The following is a 19660-nucleotide window of genomic DNA, read 5'->3' on the forward strand; positions in this document are numbered from 1 at the left end:
CCACAGTCAGTCAACCTCCTCCTCCTCCTCCTCCTGCTGCTGCTGAACAGGTCGCACTGGAGCTAGTCTCGCTCGCCAGACCCTCCTCCAGAGAAGAGGGAGACACTGGAGCTTATCCTGCTGGGTGTTATACAGCCATGACTTAAATTGTGGCATTTTAGCCATTCTGGATCGAAACCAGTCACTCTATGTTTTGTCGTGGTCCTCTCTATAAGGCACATAAGAATATAAAATAGGACCCTTTTCATGAGAAAAGTGCATTTCTGATCTGACCCTGCTTTATTTTTCAGTGTTTGCTGAGTCTCACCTGTTGCCTCCGCCCTAGCTGGCTCTACATGCTGCCTGTCTTCCTCCTCTCCTACAACATCTCCCTGGTACTTACTATCCCTTCCTCCTCACCCTCTCTTACTGCCTCAGCTGCGGCACTAGTTGAAGCCTGGAAGTATTGGAAGCAAATTAATTTTCACACTGATGGACGTCTGTTCACTTTCCTTATGAGATTTCTAAGTGTCTACACCGTTTTGATAATACCTCCTGTGGTCCGGACTGTAGGCCTACCTCCTCTCCAAGTCGAGCCCTTTTCGGCCGTTGAAAATATTTTTCTATACTCATCTGTGTGAAGGAGTGAACATCCAACATTAGAATTTATTACTAACGAGCAGAACCGCTCTATGTACAGTGCCGTCTAACCTTAAGCGGCAGCAGCTCAACACATGCAGGGTTCAACGTTAAGGTTTTTTTCTACTTGCCCGACTTTTCAAATCTACTTGCCCCAATATTTTTACTTGTCCTGCCTTGGTTTTTTTCTGGCTGTGTAGTGCTCATGGCTTATATCTTACTAAAATCCTTCCCGTTGACTATTTACAACACTACACAGTATTTATTATTATTATTATTATTATTATTATCTATAATTACATTTAAATGGCATTGCATACATGTAAAATTAAATGCTATTTCACATTATTTGACCAGTAGCAGTTACACCCATCTGAACAGGTCAGCCACCTGTTTAAAGCCCGATCACAGTTGAAATCTTGAAATGAAGGGCCTTTAATGGCCAAAACATTAACCTGGACAACATTTTAACAGCTGGTTGGCTCAGATTTTATTCTTTTCATTGCATTCACATGCTGCAGTGGACAGTGGACAATTTAGCTTCAGTATTAAAGCAGTATCTGAAGCACTGTCTCCACGTGTGTTTATTGACAACAGGGTTATAACCTGGACACGTTAGCTCGTCGGTATGGCAACAGGTGACTGTTACTGCGTGCGTCTGCCCCGGACCCCGAGTCAAACAGCGGCGGTGTTAATGAAGCAGCGTTAGGCTGCTCACCGTCAGTGAAACGCTCGGTGAAATCGCGGATTTACGTTAAATATATGACGAGCCGCGAGCGATGCAGCTATAACCTATCTACCTATAACCTATATTACCCTCGTATTTTGATCCGGTCGGGCCGTTCTTTTACTTCTTTGTCGTCGTCTTCTTCTTCTTCTTCTTCTTCTGGCCCTCCAGGTGAATTAAGTGTTATTGGCGGAGTTACAATGCATAGTAGGCTACCGCCACCTACTGCACCATAGTTGTAACTACAAGCTACATTCACAGACAGAGTCCCATTGCTTTTATGAGCGGTCGAGCGAGTCAAAAGCCAAAAAATCCATTTGTGGCGGACGTAATTCTTTCGTGGCGGGCCGCCACAAATAAATGAATGTGTGGGAAACACTGCATAGAATACAATTGTCATTAATTTTCTGCCAATCGTCAAGCCCCTGTCCCATTATTGTGGACAAAATGGTTACATAGGACAACACAGTGAAATCAACATACCTGACAATACAGAGATTACAAACGTCAAAATGTTTCTGCCATCGTCAAGCCCATACACAAATATGATAATACATAACAAGAAAGTGAACCTAAGTTCTTAACAAGACAATACAGGTTCTGTCTTCGAATGGACGCCTACATCTCCCGTTATCGTGGACAAAAGGGAAGTAGAAAGGCGTGTCCAACGCATATAAAAAGAGCAATTATTGCAGTAGGAAGGACAACGAGACAATGGTTCCACATTGACAAAACATCAAACAACCTTCAGGTATTTTCATGTAACTTACACATTTTATCAGGACTTGGACTTTGGCGTGGATTGTTTTCCCGAGGTGCAAAGGATTTGGACCGGACACGGCGTGAAGGTGAATACATATTTAATTTTAACACTCAAAAAAGGAATAAACAAAAGGCGCGCACAAGGGCGGAAGTACAAAACTTGGCTATAAAAACAAAAACTCGCACAAAGGCAGAACTATGGACAAAAAAACAAAAGACACTAACTGTGGCATTAATCAACAAAACTTACTTGCGATGACGTGAACAGGGCAGCATGGACTATGAACATGAAACAGAGTGTCAGGAGTGTGTCAAGAGTGCAGAGCATGAATGTGATGTCGCCAGGCCGACCAACAGAAAATGAAAAGCTTAAATAACACATACATGATTAACAACAGGTGCCTGAGTGCAAATGAATCAGGTGTGTGACATGAGGACACGTGAAAACTAATGGGTTGTCATGGAAACAAAACGGGGAGTGAAAAAACAGGAACAGACAAAATCCAAAAAAGTACATGGCCAAACAAAACATGATCACACAGACATGACACATTTTGTGTATTTATAACAATAATAAAACATTATAAAATACATTATTTACATGACATAATTGACCCTGTTACATATGTACTAGGATTCGTGCTGATAGTGGATCGGATTAATATCGATATCGGCCAATTCTCTAGATTCCGATATTAGTATCGTATTTACCAAGTCAAATTCCTTGTGTGTTAGACATACTTGACTATTAAATGTGATTCTGATCGGAAGTTAAAAATGTGTATCGGGACACCCCGAGTCATCTTCACACGTTTCTTCTTTGAATAAAGTGTGCCCTCTGTGGTGGTATCATTAAAAAAACAAATACAAATCAAGACACAGTGTTGGAGTTAATCATTCAGATGCTGACTGATCTAAAATTTAAATATGCTCTTTGTTTTTCCTGAACGTTGTTGTTGAACTCCAAAGTACAAGTTGGGACATTTAATTTTAGATGTTCCCCTGAAAATGGTTGTGGTAAATTATGTGTTTTTTTTTTTGTTCAACTTTCTTCCTTTCTTCCAGCAAAAACTCCTTCTTGGCTGAGTAAATAGAGTTGAGTGGGGAACACACAGTATACCTTCTGCTGCATAAAACCCACATGGCGTACCCAACACGATTATTACATTATCTAATTCCATCCCAGCACATGTATTATTCAGTCCCTGACAACATATTACTCGCGAGGAAAGGAAGAGATCTGCGTGCCTCAAGTCAACTCTGAAAGGCACATAACTGCTTTTTTCGGCATAAACTGTCAAAACATAAATTTTTCAAGGTTGTCACCATCAGATTACTGCAGAGCATCATTTGAAAGTTGAATTGAGAAATACCGTTGTTAAAACTCAGCAATATCCGTTTTATAAGGGTGCTGAACGCATAACCAATAATATATGCTGAGGTATGACCTTAAACACGGCTCTTTGCCCTTGCCACTGCAGGAATAACTGCCCCCAAGAGATTTGTATGTCTTGCCCTTTCAAAGAACAAGGTCACATGGTTTGCAGTGCATCTTTACTGGTCTCAAAGGGCAAACAGGACATACAGTATCAACATTAGGGTGTATCGAATCAGTTAAGGTAGGATAGTATAGACATTTATTTATCACACAATGTGGAAATTATGTGGTTTGCAGTGCAGAAAACTAAAACATAATTAAAAACTAAAAATTAGTAATAAACAATAAATAATACATATTGCGCACTAAATGATTGCACAACGTATAGATAAATATTAAAACAAAAACACTATGGAAATGAGGCACAAACATGCTCACGAGATTTTTAAGTTTATCGCGTTAACCCATGCGATTAATCACCAAAATCAGATTAATCGCACAATTTATTTGGACGGCCCCTGCAGGTCAATGCAAATGTCCGTGCAAAGATGAGTGCACTTTAGGATGCGTCCTTTTGTGGGGGTTTTATTTACGTTCCTCCACTTGACGGCGTCTTCTCCTCGTCAGCCATGTTGTAGATTTTAGTGCCTCAATATGGAGTCTACTGACAGATATAAGTTAGAACTAGGGTTGGCCCGATACCAATATTTTGGTACAAGTACCAAAATGTATTTCGATACTTTTAGATATATTTCTAAATAAAGGGGACCACAAAAAAATGGCATTATTGGCTTTAATTTAACAAAAAATCTTAAGGTACATTAAACATACACCATAATGCCAAAAGTATTTGGCCACCTGCATTGACGCACATAAGAACTTGAAGTGCCATCCCATTCCTAACCCATAGGGTTCAATATGATGTCGGTCCATTTTCTGCAGCTATTACACAAGGTCGCGGAGTGTGTTTATAGGAATTTTCGACCATTCTTCCAAAAGCGCATTGGTGAGGTCACACACTGATGTTGGTCGAGAAGGCCTGGCTCTCAGTCTCCGTTCTAATTCATCCTAAAAGTGTTCTATCGGCCAGTCAAGTTCATCCACACCAGACTCTGTCATCCATGTCTTTATGGATCTTGCTTTGTGCACTGGTGCACAGTCATAATGGACGAGGAAGGGGCTTGATCCAAACTGTTCCCACAAGGTTAAGAGCATGGAATTGTCCAAAATGTTTTGGTATCCTGGAGCATTCAAAGTTCCTTTTACTGGAACTAAGGGGCCAAGCCCAACTCCCGAAAGACAACCCTTCACCATAATTCCTCCTCCACCAAATTTTACACTCGGCACAATGAAGTCTGAAATGTACCATTCTCCTGGCAACCTCCAAACCTAGACGCGTCTATCAGATTGCCAGATGGAAAAGCGTGATTCATCACTCCAGAGAACTCGTCTCCACTGCTCTAGAGTCCAGTGGTGACGTGCTTTCCACAACTGCATCCGACGCTTTGCATTGGACTTGGTGATGTATGGCTTGGATGCAGCTGATCGGCCATGGAAACCCATTCTATGAAGCTCTCTGCATACTGTACGTGGGCTAATTGGAAGGTTACATGAAGTTTGGAGCTCTGTAGCAACTGACTGTGCAGACAGTCTTTGCACTATGCGCTTCAGCATCCGCTGACCCCTCTCTGTCAGTTTACGTGGCCTAGCACTCTGTGGCTGAGTTGCTGTTGTTCCAAAACTCTTCCATTTTCTTATAATAAAGTTGACTTTGGAATATTTAGGAGCGAGGAAATTTCACGACTGGATTTGTTGCACTGGTGGCATCCTATGACAGTTCCACGCTGGAAATCACTGAGCTCCTTAGAGCGCACCATTCTTTCACAATTGTTTGTTGAAACAGTCTCCATGCTTAAATGCTTGATTTTATACACCTGTGCCAAGTGATTAGGACAAGTGGTTCTGATCATTTGGATGGGTGACCAAATACTTTTGGCAATATAGTGTATGTTTCTTATTGCAATGTTGTCCTTAAATAAAATAGTGAACATACGAGACAAGGTTTCTTTTAGTCGTAAGTAAGCAAACAAAGGCTCCTAATTAATTTGCAAACCAATGCACAATACCCGTACACTAAATGTACATGTGACATTGTGTGATTGTGATTATAATACGGTAAACATGGATCTAATGTGATTAAGTTGATGGATTCTTGCAACGATACTTGAGCATCCTGAAGCATTTAAATATGTAAGTGTTTCCACCAGTAAATATGTTGTGGTCTTAAAAGGCACATCAACTAAGATTAAGTGTGTAGCTCTAAGTGATGGCTCCCATGACACAGATAAGACCAGCTACAAGACGATGCGATCACCAGAAATCCACATGGAAAGTAAAAGGCAAATTAGTCTGTCATTAAGAATGATGACATAAACACCGGCGTATGAAAATATCCAACATTTTGGAGAGTTTGTGTATTACAGGCATCCGTTAAGGGAGCGTGCTCAGAAACCAACAAAAGGTGAAAAAGAAACAGCAGGGAAGTCAGAGTATTTAATAATGACTCCTTCAGCTGCAAAGCAAGAGGGTGGTGCTCTTTATATGCCAGGGACAGGGAGGCTGGCAGGAGGACAGTTATGAAGACAGATGAATGACGCAACACCTTTCAGCATGGAGGGAAATTATATCAGATGCTGACAGCTCGATGGACGTATCGCTGCACTGGCATTCAAATGGTTTCCCCACATCTTCTGGCATAATGTCTGTTGATGTACAGGGTGTTTGTGTGTGTGTGTGTGTGTGTGTGTGTGTGTGTGTGTGTGTGTGTGTGTGTGTGTGTGTGTGTGCGCGTGCATGTACCGTGCACAGTGTCAGGCGAGGTGTAAGCAATAAAATGTGAACATGTTTTAGCCTGTGCTTTAATACGACAGGATGGGCAGGTGATGATTGCAGCCATGCGCTTAGATACAAAAGCACAAGAGCTTCCTCCAACCTGAACATCGTCATTATCTCCACCGAGGAAGAACATTTCCATCGCTTTGTGTTTGTTGTTGAGAATTCGGGGAGTGTTGAGTCATAGGCCGAGCAAGAAGCCATTAAATATTGGTGCAGATCCAGGGTTTTTTTTTTTTGAGAAAGCATTTTTCAACCTTTAGTGAATGATGCAGAATTCAGTAACATTCAGGAGCCTGTATTTTATTTAATGCTGAGCCACATTAGCATTGTTTGGCCTCTGCTGAGATCATTGCATTTAAATATCCTGTGTGGTGCTGCCCAAACAGTGCTGGGATGTGCTAAAGGCTTTTTAAAATATTTGTATTCATTGATGGATGTTTACAAAATTGTTGCGTTCTGACCAAAATCCCATAACAAAATTAAAGACAGTGTCATGATCTATCATTAAACTTTTGGACTTTTGAGTTGTTTTTTTTGTGTTTTTTCCTGTCCAGCACTCTTATTTTGGTTCCGAATTGTTTTATTGGTCAGTCTTGCTGTGGCTTTACTACTGCTTCTGAGTGCTGTTCTAAGCAATTCGGAGGCATACATGTCTGCGATTGTCATTCATTATCCGCCAGTGTCACATTTCTTGTGTCATTTTGTGTTTTTAGCCTACCTTTTCTTAGCTGGTATTGCAAATATTGCCTTGTCTTGTTTGTTACATTTTTGCTCACCCTTGATCCAAGGCTGCGTTCACTTGTTACTGATGATTCACAAGCGGGAATATATCGAGCACAGATGGACAAAGAAAAGAGTACTTTAGGAAGTACCAGGTTCAAAGCCTGGCAAGCTGTTCTCCTGACAAGAAAGGATTATTTTTCGCTGTGAGAAAACCGCACTGCAGCAAATGCCTGCTCCGCATGTCGTTCTGAGGTGGGTGGTGCTTCTGTTTAGATTACAGTTAAGGTGCATTGATAACATAACATTTAGATTGCTACTGTGACTGATTTAGTGAGATGGCATAAAAACTCAACAGACATGAAAGACGGTAAGCAGTCAGTCGAAAGGGGACATTTTTTTATTGCAACAGTCAAATCCGACATCTAAACATGTGCAAACACCGTCTTAAACCAATCACTTTTGTGGCTTCAAAATAAAAGCACTATGCTATACATCCAGTTTACTACATTAAAAATAAAAATGTCCTACAAAACCCAAAACCAGTGAAGTTGGCATGTTCTATAAATTGTAAATAAAAACAGAATACAATGATCTGCAAATCCTTTTCAACTTATATTCAATTGAATAGACTTCAAAAGCAAGATATTTAATGTTCGAACTAAGAAACTTAATTTTTTTTTTTTCAAATAATTATTAACTTGGAATTTAATGGCAGCAACACATTGCTAAAAAAGTTGGCACAGGGCCATTTTTACCGATGTGTTAGATGATCTTTCCTTTTCACAAAACTCAGTAAACGATGGGAACTGAGGAGACCAGTTTTTGAAGCTTTTCAGGTGGAATTCGGCCGACCTGTCTGACAAGCCTGTAAATGTGTGTTAGTCATGTATGATGTCTTTTTGTTATTTTTTTTTGTGTGATGTGTAATGTGTAATGTCTAGTGTTTAAATGTACGGCAGTGACAATGAATTTCCCCAAGGGGACCAATAAATCTAATCTAATCTAATCTAAAAATTCTATCCCATTTTTGCTTGATGTACAGCTTAAGTTGTTCAACAATCTGGGGTCTTTGTTGTGGTATTTTAGGCTTCATATTGCACCACACATTTTCAATAGGAGACAATAGGAGTCAGCAGACTAAATTAGGAGCCTTTGTTTGTTTACTTACTACTAAAAGACACGTTGTCTTGTGTGTTCACTATTTTATTTAAGGACAAACTTGCAGATGTTTTGTTAAAATAAAGCCAATAATGACATTTTTTGTGGTCCCCTTTATTTACAAAAGTACAGAGAAGTACGAAAATACATTTTGGTACCGGTACCAGTACCTAAATATTGTTATTGGGACAACACTACTGAGCTGTAGGCCGCAAATAGCCCCTGGGCTGCACTTTGGACACCCCTGATTTATGTAATTGCAACATTTTTGATTTGCAACATTTTGCTTGGGTTTCTGCCCCTGTCGGCCACCACAAAATAAACCCAAATAGATTTGCAATATTTGAGGTAATATTCGCCCTTTTTGAGCGTCCTGTTACATGCATGCATTGTATATTGCAGTGTTTTTCAACCTTTTTTGAGCTGAGGCACATTTTTTGCGTTGCAAAAATCCGGATGCACACGACCAGCAGACATCATTAAGAAACGAAACTCAGTTTTCAGTAAAAAGTCGCTGTCACAATTGTTGGATATGACTTTTAAGCATAACCAACCATGCGTCACTATAGCTCTTGTCTCAAAGTAGGTGTACTGTCACGACTTGTCACATTACGCCGTGACTTATTTTGAGTTTTTTGCTATTTTCCTGTGTGTAGTGTTTTAGTTCTTGTCTTGCGCTCCTATTTTGGTGGCTTTTTCTCTTTTTTTGGTATTTTCCTGTAGCAGTTTCATGTCTTCCTTTGAGCGATATTTCCCGCATCTACTTTGTTTTAGCAATCAGGACTATTTCAGTTATTTGTATCCTTCTTTGTGGGGACATTGTTGATTGTCATGTCATGTTCGGATGTACATTGTGGACACCGTCTTTGCTCCACAGTAAGTCTTTGCTGTCGTCCAGCATTCTGTTTTTGTTCACTTTGTAGCCAGTTCAGTTTTAGTTTTCTTCTGCATAGCCTTCCCTAAGCTTCCATGCCTTTTCTTAGGGCCGTGGTTTTCAAAGTGGGGGGGGTGGGTCCCCCTTGGGGGGCGCAGAGGCATGACTGGGGGGGCGCGAGTGACGAGATGTTTTTTTAACAAATTGTTATTTTTAGGTTGGTTTTTTTTTATAATTTTTTTTATAGAAATACATGTCATTTCATTTAAAAACCCAGGCAAGCATCAAATAAACAAACTATAAAAAGAGGAAAAAATAATGTCTCTTAACATCTCTATGCCGACTTAATAAACAAATTGCGTTGTCCCGCTCACCCACCGCGAGTCACGCAGAAAGCAGAAGACACAAACCACGCTGAAAATCAGAAAGCAGCAAGATACCCTAATTTCTAATCTCAACTCAATGTTGGGCATGATTTAAGAGTGGCAGTATCAAGCTTGAAACCCCGCTTTGAAAAAATGTGCAGTGCAAAACAGGCTCATTGCAGCCACTAACGCTGTGATAAAACTCTTTTTTTTTTTTTTTAGCAAGGTAACTGTTCATCTTTTTACCAAATGGCTGCATTTTCTTTAATTTTTTTGCACAGGTTGTAAAGTGAGTTCAATACTTTAAGATGTTTTATCTTTTTGAAAAATACATATTTATGTTATGTCAATAAATCGAAACTTGTATGACTATTGTGACTTTGGTTGGTGTGAGGGGGGCCCAATTTTTTTTTTTTTCATTTGAAGGGGAGCCTGACAGAAAAAGTTTGAGAACCACTGTCTTAGGAGCACTCGCTTTTTGTTTATTTTTGGTTAAAGAATTAGACACCTATTTACCTGCACACTGCCTTCCGCTGTTACCAACATCTACAAAGCAACTAGCTACCGGCTGCCACCTACTGGAAGAGTATTACATGGTTACACGGGACGGCGTGGCACAGTTGGGAGAGTGGCCGTGCCAGCAACCTGAGGGTTCCTGGTTCAATCCCCACCTTCTGGATGTGGAAATAGTGTCAAAGCGCTTTGAGTACCTTGAAGGTAGAAAACGCTATACAAGTATAACCCATTTACTCTGCCGCGCTCTAGACAGCACTCAACAACAACACATCATTTGGAGACTCTAACTACTGGTTTGTGAAAAATATTTTTAACCCAAATAGGTGAAATTAGATCATGCACACCAGATGCAGTCTGGTGTGCATACTATATATATAAATATATACACTAAATTGCCGAAAGTATTAGGCCACCCTTCCAAATGATCGGAATCAGGTGTCCTGATCAACGTTCCCTCTAAGGTGCTCGCCTGCACAATTGCGCACTGCTCAAGCATCCTCTGCGCACAGCAAATATATGCCGTGCACCAAATCAAATCCCATCTGAATTCTAAACAAAATAAACACATTTATTCTGTATAATTTTGCAATGCAACTCTGAGTGACAGTGACAACAAGCGGTCCTAACGGTGTTCGTCAACACCGTTCAGTTGAACACCGTTCAATTATTGTAACGTCTATCAAGATGCTTCGAGGACAGGAATTATATCGATCACTTTATTGAGCAAAACTGTTTATATTCGGCCATAACCACACCAAAAACATGAGTAAAAAACTTCTATCTTGAAAAACTAGTCATTTTCTGCCGTACAAACCAGGCCAAAAGCAACTTGTCATCTGTCACCAACACGCATACCACTAAGCAGAGCCGGCCCAAGGCATAAGCGTACTAAGCGCTTGCTTAGGGCCCCGCAGCCACCAGGGGGCCCCCAAAAGCAATTAACAAAAACATTTTATTTTTTATTTTTTGCATGTACGAGTCTGACTGATGATTTCTAAATGATCAAAGATATATTATTGTACAAAAACACAATTTTAGGTCAACATTTTTGCACATTGCTGTTTCAGGTTTTTGTTACCAAAAATAATAAAGTGAATCAGAATCAGCTTTATTGTCCAGTTATGTTTAACACACATGGAATTTAACTTCAGTAGACTGCGCTCTCTTTGTACAAAGTAAACATTAAATATGAACAATTAACTAGAAATATAAACTAGTAATTAAAGACTAATATGTACAAGACTGATGAGACAAGATGACACTTTTACTGTAAATACAAAGCTTTATCACTTGGACTGTTCAACCCCAGGCCACTCTTGTAGCTGAATGTTTTCTACATTTTAAGATTAGGAACCATATGTGGCACTCTGGACATCATTCGTTCATTCATTGGTATTATTTATGTTCTTAACTGGGCCACCCCCATATCTTTATAAATGACACGGCATTTGTAAAGACATGCCAGGCTGACAATAGGATCATGTAAACAACACTGCCAGAGCCGCAATGAGTTTATAGTAGGTGTGTGAATGATCAATCAATATTATTGGCAGAAATAGAGGGCCCCAAAATCAAATTTTGCTTAGGGCCCCATGGAGGCTTGGGCCGGCACTGCCACTAAGCCACTGGTGCGTTTATGGCCACACAAAAAGTCGGACAACTCAAACACCACACAAAGTTACACTATGACTCCTCAGTCATTTGTGTGCTTATTCTACTGTCATGTATTATTAATGTTAATTTATTTATATCATGGAATGCTGTTACTAGAGAAAGTTACAGGAATGCACACTTCATCATATGCTTGCATTTCATTGTGCAACATGAGGATGTTTAAGGGGAACTAAATGTGATCTCTGAATGGGGTACACATGATTTCCAAAGCAGGACCCCCACCCAGACATATTGTACAATACTAATCCATTGCTTATGAAAAACAACATTTCTTTTATTTTCATTACAAGTGGACCAAATCACTAATATTACAAAATAATCTCATGAAAATGACTCCTCTCATTTGAGTGTTATTATAAAAGATTGGTTTGAGACAGGTGTGCTGCTGGTATTGCCACGTGTGATGTTGCTCACATGTGCTCCACTGAATGCTCAGGGAGTTTTTGTGTTTGCTCAGACACACGAACAATTAGAGGGAACATTGGTCCTAATCACTTGGCCCCTTGGTTCCAGTGAAAGTAACTTTCAATGCTCCAGGATACCAACACATTTTGGGCAATTCCATGCTCCCAACCTTGTGGAAACAGTTTGGAGCGGGCCCCTTCCTGTTCCAACATGACTGTGCACCAGTGCACAAAGCAAGGTCCATAAAGACATGGATGACAGAGTCTGGTGTGGATGAACTTGACTGGCCTGCACAGAGTCCTGACCTGAACCTGATAGAACACCTTTGGGATGAATTAGAACGGAGACTGAGAGCCAGGCCTTTTCGACCAACATCAGCGTGTGACCTCACCAATGCGCTTTTAGAAGAATGGTGGAAAATTCCTATAAACTCACTCCGCAACCTTGTGGACAGCCTTCCCAGAAGAGTTGGAGTTGTAATAGCTGCAAAAAGTGGACCGACATCATATTGAACCCTATGGGTTAGGAATGGGATGGCACTTCAAGACCATATGTGAGTCAAGGCAGGTGGGGCCAAATACTTTAGGCAATATAGTGTATGTATATCCCATCCATCCATCCATTTTCTACCGCTTATTCCCTTTGGGGTCGCGGGGGGTGCTGGAGCCTATCTCAGCTACAATCGGGCGGAAGGCGGGGTACACCCTGGACAAGTCGCCACCTCATCGCAGGGCCAACACACAACATTCACACTCACATCCACACACTAGGGCCAATTTAGTGTTGCCAATCAACTTATCCCCAGGTGCATGTCTTTGGAAGTGGGAGGAAGCCGGAGTACCCGGAGGGAACCCAAGCAGTCACGGGGAGAACATGCAAACTCCACACAGAAAGAGCCCGAGCCCGGGATTGAACCCAAGACTACTCAGGACCTTCGTATTGTGAGGCAGATGCACTAACCCCTCTGCCACCGTGAAGCCCTATGTATATCCCAATATATACTATATTGTGTCCTGCAGCATTTCCAAATGCAGACTGATCAAGTTGAAGTTAAATGTAATCTATCCTCTGCACAAAGAGCCTGGGGGCCACAATTCCACTACAGCTGTCCGACGAGAGAGCCCGGTAGGTGGCAGTCGTGTCCTATTTGCAAAGCCACATTAGCGCGTTCAAGCGGTCGTATTCAGAACATCTAAACCCCCCTTTTTTCCCCTTCTCTATCTCCGCCTCGTGGATGCAACATTAAAGAAGCCGTTCATGAACACATTTGACGTGGGACTGGAAACACGCAGCAGCGCCACTCAAGGTGACTGTAATGTCGACTTTGGGAGGAGAGGAGAAACGTCCGCGGCTCTTCCTCAGTGGTTGAGGGAGAACTTTGTCAGTGGGAGGTAACCCACGCCACTGCTTATCAATTCCACGGCTGTCCGTTCGGAACGCGCACGGAAGGGGAAAAAAAAAAAAAAGTGAACCCCGTCTCACGAACGCCGACTGCAAGCCCGGAGGTGAGGACGAGGGACGGACACTTTGATAAGCAGCCCTCGGCGTCAGCTTGTCTCCCCCCGTGGGTACGTCTCATCGGTGAATAGGCGAGACTTGACGCGTGGGGAGACTTACGCAGAAGTGAAGACGCACAGTAAGGAAACGTGAGACTTTGAACACGGCGATTTACCCTTTACTTTAAGGATACCCGCAGGATTTTCCAGGTTGGGAAAGGAGGAAGACCCACGCGTGGGGAAATATATACTCCAAATTCTGAAGAGCTTTGCGCCATTTAGACTATCCAACCCAGTGTGGCTAAAGTCATAGACACTTGATGGAAGTTCATCATCTACATCCTCTCTGCAAAGGGCTTTGATCTTTTGGTGGATTTTTTGAATTTTTTTAGGATGCATCTCATAATTGCTGGTGTGCACCATTTTGTGTCACCTTATATGTGGAAATAACGTCCACGTTGCCCTCACCCAGGAGAAAATTCACGCATTGGGGGGGTGGGTGGGGGGGAGGGCATCAGTAGGTTCGCTCACTTTCTTCGGCTATGGCACTTGTGGGTCTGTCACGGGAAAAGGATATATCCCCGTCATTTTGAGATTTATTCCCCTACAGCCGGACGAATGGATGGGTTGCTGGTTGTGATGAGAGTGGGGGCTAAATAGCCTCGGATTGTGCAGGATCGCCTGAGAATCGCGGCATCGTTGTCGAGTGGGAAGACTCATCAAGAAGTAAGTTCATGTTTGGTGTGTGAAGCAAGGGGGTAGGGAACCTATGGCTCTCGAGCCACACGGGGCTCTTTTGACGACTGCATCTGGCGCTCAGATACATCTTAGCCGACATTGCTTAACACGATAGGTAATGAATAATTCCGCTGGTAATCACAGTGTTCAATCAATCAATCAATCAATCACAGTTTATTGACATAGCCCTAAATCACGAGTGTCTCAAATGGCCGCACAAGCCACAACAACATCCTCGGCTCACATCAGGGCAGGGAAAAAAACTCAGGGTACGTTAAAAAATGTAAAACATTCTCATGCGTTTTAATCCATTCATCCGTTTTTCTACCGCACCTGTTCAAGAAGTCGCATTAATAGGTAAGACGTGTTTTATTCAATTATTGGTTAGCTTCAGAATATCAATTAAAAAGAATAAGAGACTTATTGTACTCTAAAAATTTTGGTATTACTTAAAAAATGCACGCATTTTGTTGTATTCGGTGTTAAAAAAATATTGGTAACACTTTAGTATGGGGAACATTTGAACCATTAATTAGTTGCTTATTAACATAGGGTTAGGCTTAGGGTCAGGGTCAGAGGTAGGGTTTGAGTTTGGGGTTAGGGTTAGGGAAGACTCTTAGTTAATGGCTTACTGGTTGTATAATAAGGCCATGCACACTAAGGCATTAATAAGTACTTAATAATGACTAATTAACAGCTACTATATTACTAATTTGCATGTTAATAAGCAACTAATTAATGGTTCATATGTACCCCATACTAAAGTGTTGCCAAAATATTATATGGCTCGCACAGAAATACATTTTAAAATATTTGGCTTTCATGGCTCCCTCAGCCAAAACGGTTCCCGAGCCCTGGTATAAAGCCTCACATCGCCTGAAGCAGGGGTGTCCAAACTGGGGTCCCGGTGACATTTGTGGCACGTTGTAAAAATACAATTTAACACACATATTGATGAAAAAAGGTTTTGTATTCAAACATAGTTATGTTATAAAGTTTTTGGTAACACTTTAGTATGGGGAACACATATTCAACATTAACTAGTTGCTTATTAACATGCAAATTAGTAGCATATTGGCTCTTAACTAGTCATTATTAAGTACGTATTAATGTCTTATTCGGCATGGCCTTATTTTACAACCAGTAAGCCATTAACTAAGAGTCTTCCCTCAATAACCTCAGAATGATTGCTTATTAGTAACCCTAACCCTTATATGTTCCCCTAGTGTCCAAATAACTCTAAATTAAGTATTTGTTACTTTAATAAGCAACTAATTAATGGTGAATATGTTCCCCATACTAAAGTGTTGCCAAGTTTGTTTGATTTTTACAATATAATATACAAATCAAATTTTCTTTTAGTACACAGTTGTTGATGGAAAAAGTTAGGACACCCCTGTTCTAAAGTAAAGCACAGTTCTAAAAGGAAATACAGTGCAGAGATACAGCCTTTTCTGCACCAATGAATTATTCACGGTTTGTTTGTGTGTCATATCTGGACCATATATTAAATGCAAACACTAATTTGGATGGATGTAGAGCGTCGGATTTGAGCTGACGTGCAAGGGGAAGTGTGCCTCCTGTTTATGGGCGAGAAAGAGGGCACTATAAAGCGTGTTAGTCACCAGCATGGAGTTACACACTGCACCATGTCAAACACTTGCTGAATACAAAGTAGGCAACAGCTCTTTTTTTTTTTTTTTTTTTTGAGTCACTAACAATCTGCAACAGTACATTGCGGCATGCAATTTTCAATTGACTACTTTGTGACACTTAAATATCATTTGAGATTGTTTCTATTTCAAGAGCAGCAGCACAGTATTGCAATGACTGGTTGCGTATATTGTCAGACATTGCTTGGCCTACACAGAAGGCACTTGTTCCAGAGCTGAGAGGGAGCTGTCCCTTTGCTGTGGTGCTGAAATGAGCTGCAACATAAAACAAATGGCCCATGCATTGAAGGGTATCTCTTCATCAATTGTTTGATCAATTATTGTCTACCCATGAATCCAAATTAGTACCAAGACATTGTGGGCGATTGTCCATATCCAAGAAACATACATTTTCTTGTTATAATCGTTCACAAATATGCAACCAACACAAGAGATTGCACATCAGCTTGCTTTTTGTGAAATAGACGGTCTTAAAACAGCAGGATCTGCTCCATATCCACTGAAAAGAAGAAACAAACCCCAATCTGATCAGAAACTTGAGCATTATAAATGAAGGCTGTGTGTCATACATTTAGATTTTACTTTATTTTCATTTGAATTGTGTGCAAGGTAATTCTGGAATGTCAATCATCAACCAGAAACCACGGTGGTAAAACGCATAAATAGATGTAGCTGTCACTTTTCACATAAAGAATGAATTACATTATTCTCCTGTGAAAGGGAGAAATATGGCAAGCATTGGCGAGCATCATTCATCCTTTGAAAGAAAAGCATTCCATGATGGAGTGACATCACCTTGGAAAATGTTAGAATGCTGATTGGATGTTTTTTTTGTTTGTTATGTTTGACATTTGATATTTGACTTTGGGTTACCGTGATTAATGTTGTCACCATTTGGTTGCCATAATACATCCTCCCCTCACACTCATAAGTGTGCAGTTGGTAGAGTGCTGCAAAATGACAAATCCACAATTATAACCCAACATTACTATTTCAACATTATTAGTGGCTTTTACCATGTTAGAGCTATTTGCGCTATAGTAGTTGGCCTTAGCCTTTGCGCAGGTGCATTTTGCAGACCAAAAGCGACTTCCTGCTGTTCACACAAAGACGGTCTTTACGTGATGACATTGCTCCCTCAGACATCTGTTTCATGTCCAATTTATTCAGTCGCTTCTGTCTGATGCATCTATTGAAAATCATTCCAAGCAGCCATGTCAGAAAATTAATGAAGTTGTCAGACAGAAAAGGACACATAAATTAGGGGTCGGGGGTCTTTCAGAGTGACATACCGTATAAGACGTTGGCTTCCTACGCTCTTTTGTCATTTAGTTCCCACTTCAGCCTGTGGTCTGGTTCATATCAAGGCCAGCACTCTGTGCCAAATAATGAAATGATAATTTCTCAAATCGGATTATTATCTAAAAAGGTCTTCTTAGAACGTCATTAGTATTCATTTCTTTCATTGCACTTGTATCAACAATAGGAGCGACCGACATATTTTGCGTGGTCCATGGTTATGGAATCTCTCAAGAAGGTTTGTAAGAAATAGAGCAGTTACATAGATCCATTTTTATACTCACCATTTTCTTGTATTGGGGACAAGTGAATCAATTCGGCATGTCTGACTGCGAAAGAGAATCTAAAAGCTCACATACATAATGTGGAAAAATGTGTGGAGGACATTGGGCCCCATTCAGCAACCATTCTTAAGAAAGAGTTTTGTTCCTAGGCCCACTTACGAAGTTTTTAAAGGGGAACATTATCACAATTTCAGAATTGTTAAAACCATTAAAAATCAGTTCCCAGTGGCTTATTATGTTTTTCGAAATTTTTTTCAACATTTTACCCATCACGCAATATCCCTAAAAAAAGCTTCAAAGTGCCTGATTTTAACCACCCGTCCATTTTTCTGTCACGTCACATAGTGAAGCCAACACAAACAAACATGGCGGAAAGAACAGCAAGCTATAGCGACATTAGCTCGGATTCAGACTCGGATTTCAGCGGCTTAAGCGATTCAACAGATTACGAATGTATTGAAACGGATGGTTGTAGTGTGGAGGCAGGTAGCGAAAACGAAATTGAAGAAGAAACTGAAGCTATTGAGCCATATCGGTTTGAACCGTATGCAAGCGAAACCGACGAAAACGACACGACAGCCAGCGACACGGGAGAAAGCGAGGACAAATTCGGCGATCGCCTTCTAACCAACGATTGGTATGTGTTTGTTTGGAATTAAAGGAAACTAACAACTATGAACTAGGTTTACAGAATATGAAATACATTTGGCAACAACATGCACTTTGAGAGTGCAGACAGCCCAGTTTTCATCAATTAATATATTCTGGAGACATACCCTCATGTCAGCAGACCAGGGAAGCTAGCGTCGATATTCTTCTCTTGATCATCTTCGGGACGGTGTGAGCCAAGACATCCAGGGGGTTTAGCTCGCTCGTCTGTGGGAACAAACTGCCGCCATTGCTTGCCGTGCTACCGAGGTCCTTTGTCCCTGAATTGCTCACACACTCCGACAGATTCAATGGGGGTCTGGCGGCATATTTCTTTGACTTTATCGTTGGAAATGCATCTGCTTTGAGTGTCGCAGGATATCCACACATTCTTGCCATCTCTGTCGTAGCATAGCTTTCGTCGGTAAAGTGTGCGGAACAAACGTCCAATTTCTTGCCACTTTTGCATCTTTGGGCCACTGGTGCAACTTGAATCCGTCCCTGTTCGTGTTGTTACACCCTCCGACAACACACCGACGAGGCATGATGTCTCCAAGGTACGGAAAACAGTCGAAAAAACGGAAAATAACAGAGCTGATTTGACTCAGTGTTTGAGAAAATGGCGGATTGCTTCCCGATGCGACGTCACATTGTGACGTCATCGCTCCGAGAGCGAATATTAGAAAGGCGTTTATTTTGCCAAAATTCACCCATTTAGAGTTCGGAAATCGGTTAAAAAAATATATGGTCTTTTTTCTGCAACATCAAGGTATATATTGACGCTTACATAGGTCTGGTGATAATGTTACCCTTTAAGGACATTTTTTTATTCACCAATGCTTTCTTAGCTGGGACTTGTTCGTCGGTAAGAACAAAATCTATGAGTGCTCCAGAGCTCTCTTAGGGTGGCCTATTTGTTCTCAAGTGTGACAAGTTCCCTTACTTCTATTGTCTAATGTTAAATGAATATCATATAGATAGATAGATAGATAGATAGATAGATAGATAGATAGATAGATAGATAGATAGATAGATGGATAGATGAATAGAGATAGATATAGATAAGACAGACAGACAGACAGACAGACATATAGCAAAATGAGCAATATATAGACATTTCACGCACACACACACAATCATCAATTACTGGCGTTGATTTAGTGATTGGTGACTCTTTAAAAGACTCAACTCACACAATGGTAATGCTTTTGCTGCTACTGCAAGATGCCACAAATCTTGCCCTGGGGAGGGAGCGCATATTTCACGACCATGTAGACCTATTTGCCTGAAGTAACGAATATTTATTTGAACGCTTTAGGCTACCTCAGCAGTCCCCCCTTTCTTAAACTTACCTTTTGACATTATGTATTTCCCCCGCGGGATAATACGAATTTCTCTTCTGTAATCTGTTTGTGTTTTCTGCTTGT

At 40.9% G+C, this 19660-nt stretch overlaps 1 protein-coding gene across 1 annotated transcript in view; it reads left to right on the forward strand.

Annotated features, from left to right (window-relative positions):
• The first annotated feature begins 13362 nt into the window (after positions 1-13362).
• The window catches only part of lrrc4ca (leucine rich repeat containing 4C, genome duplicate a), a 176601-nt gene continuing 170303 nt past the window's right edge, over positions 13363-19660 (forward strand). The window contains exon 1 of the mRNA XM_061969963.1: positions 13363-14317. The gene's annotated coding sequence lies outside the window, so the exon portion shown is untranslated. The remainder of the gene's footprint in view (positions 14318-19660) is intronic.

This window comes from Nerophis lumbriciformis, linkage group LG10 (assembly GCF_033978685.3).
Source record: "Nerophis lumbriciformis linkage group LG10, RoL_Nlum_v2.1, whole genome shotgun sequence".
In the NCBI taxonomy this organism is placed as follows: domain Eukaryota; kingdom Metazoa; phylum Chordata; class Actinopteri; order Syngnathiformes; family Syngnathidae; genus Nerophis; species Nerophis lumbriciformis.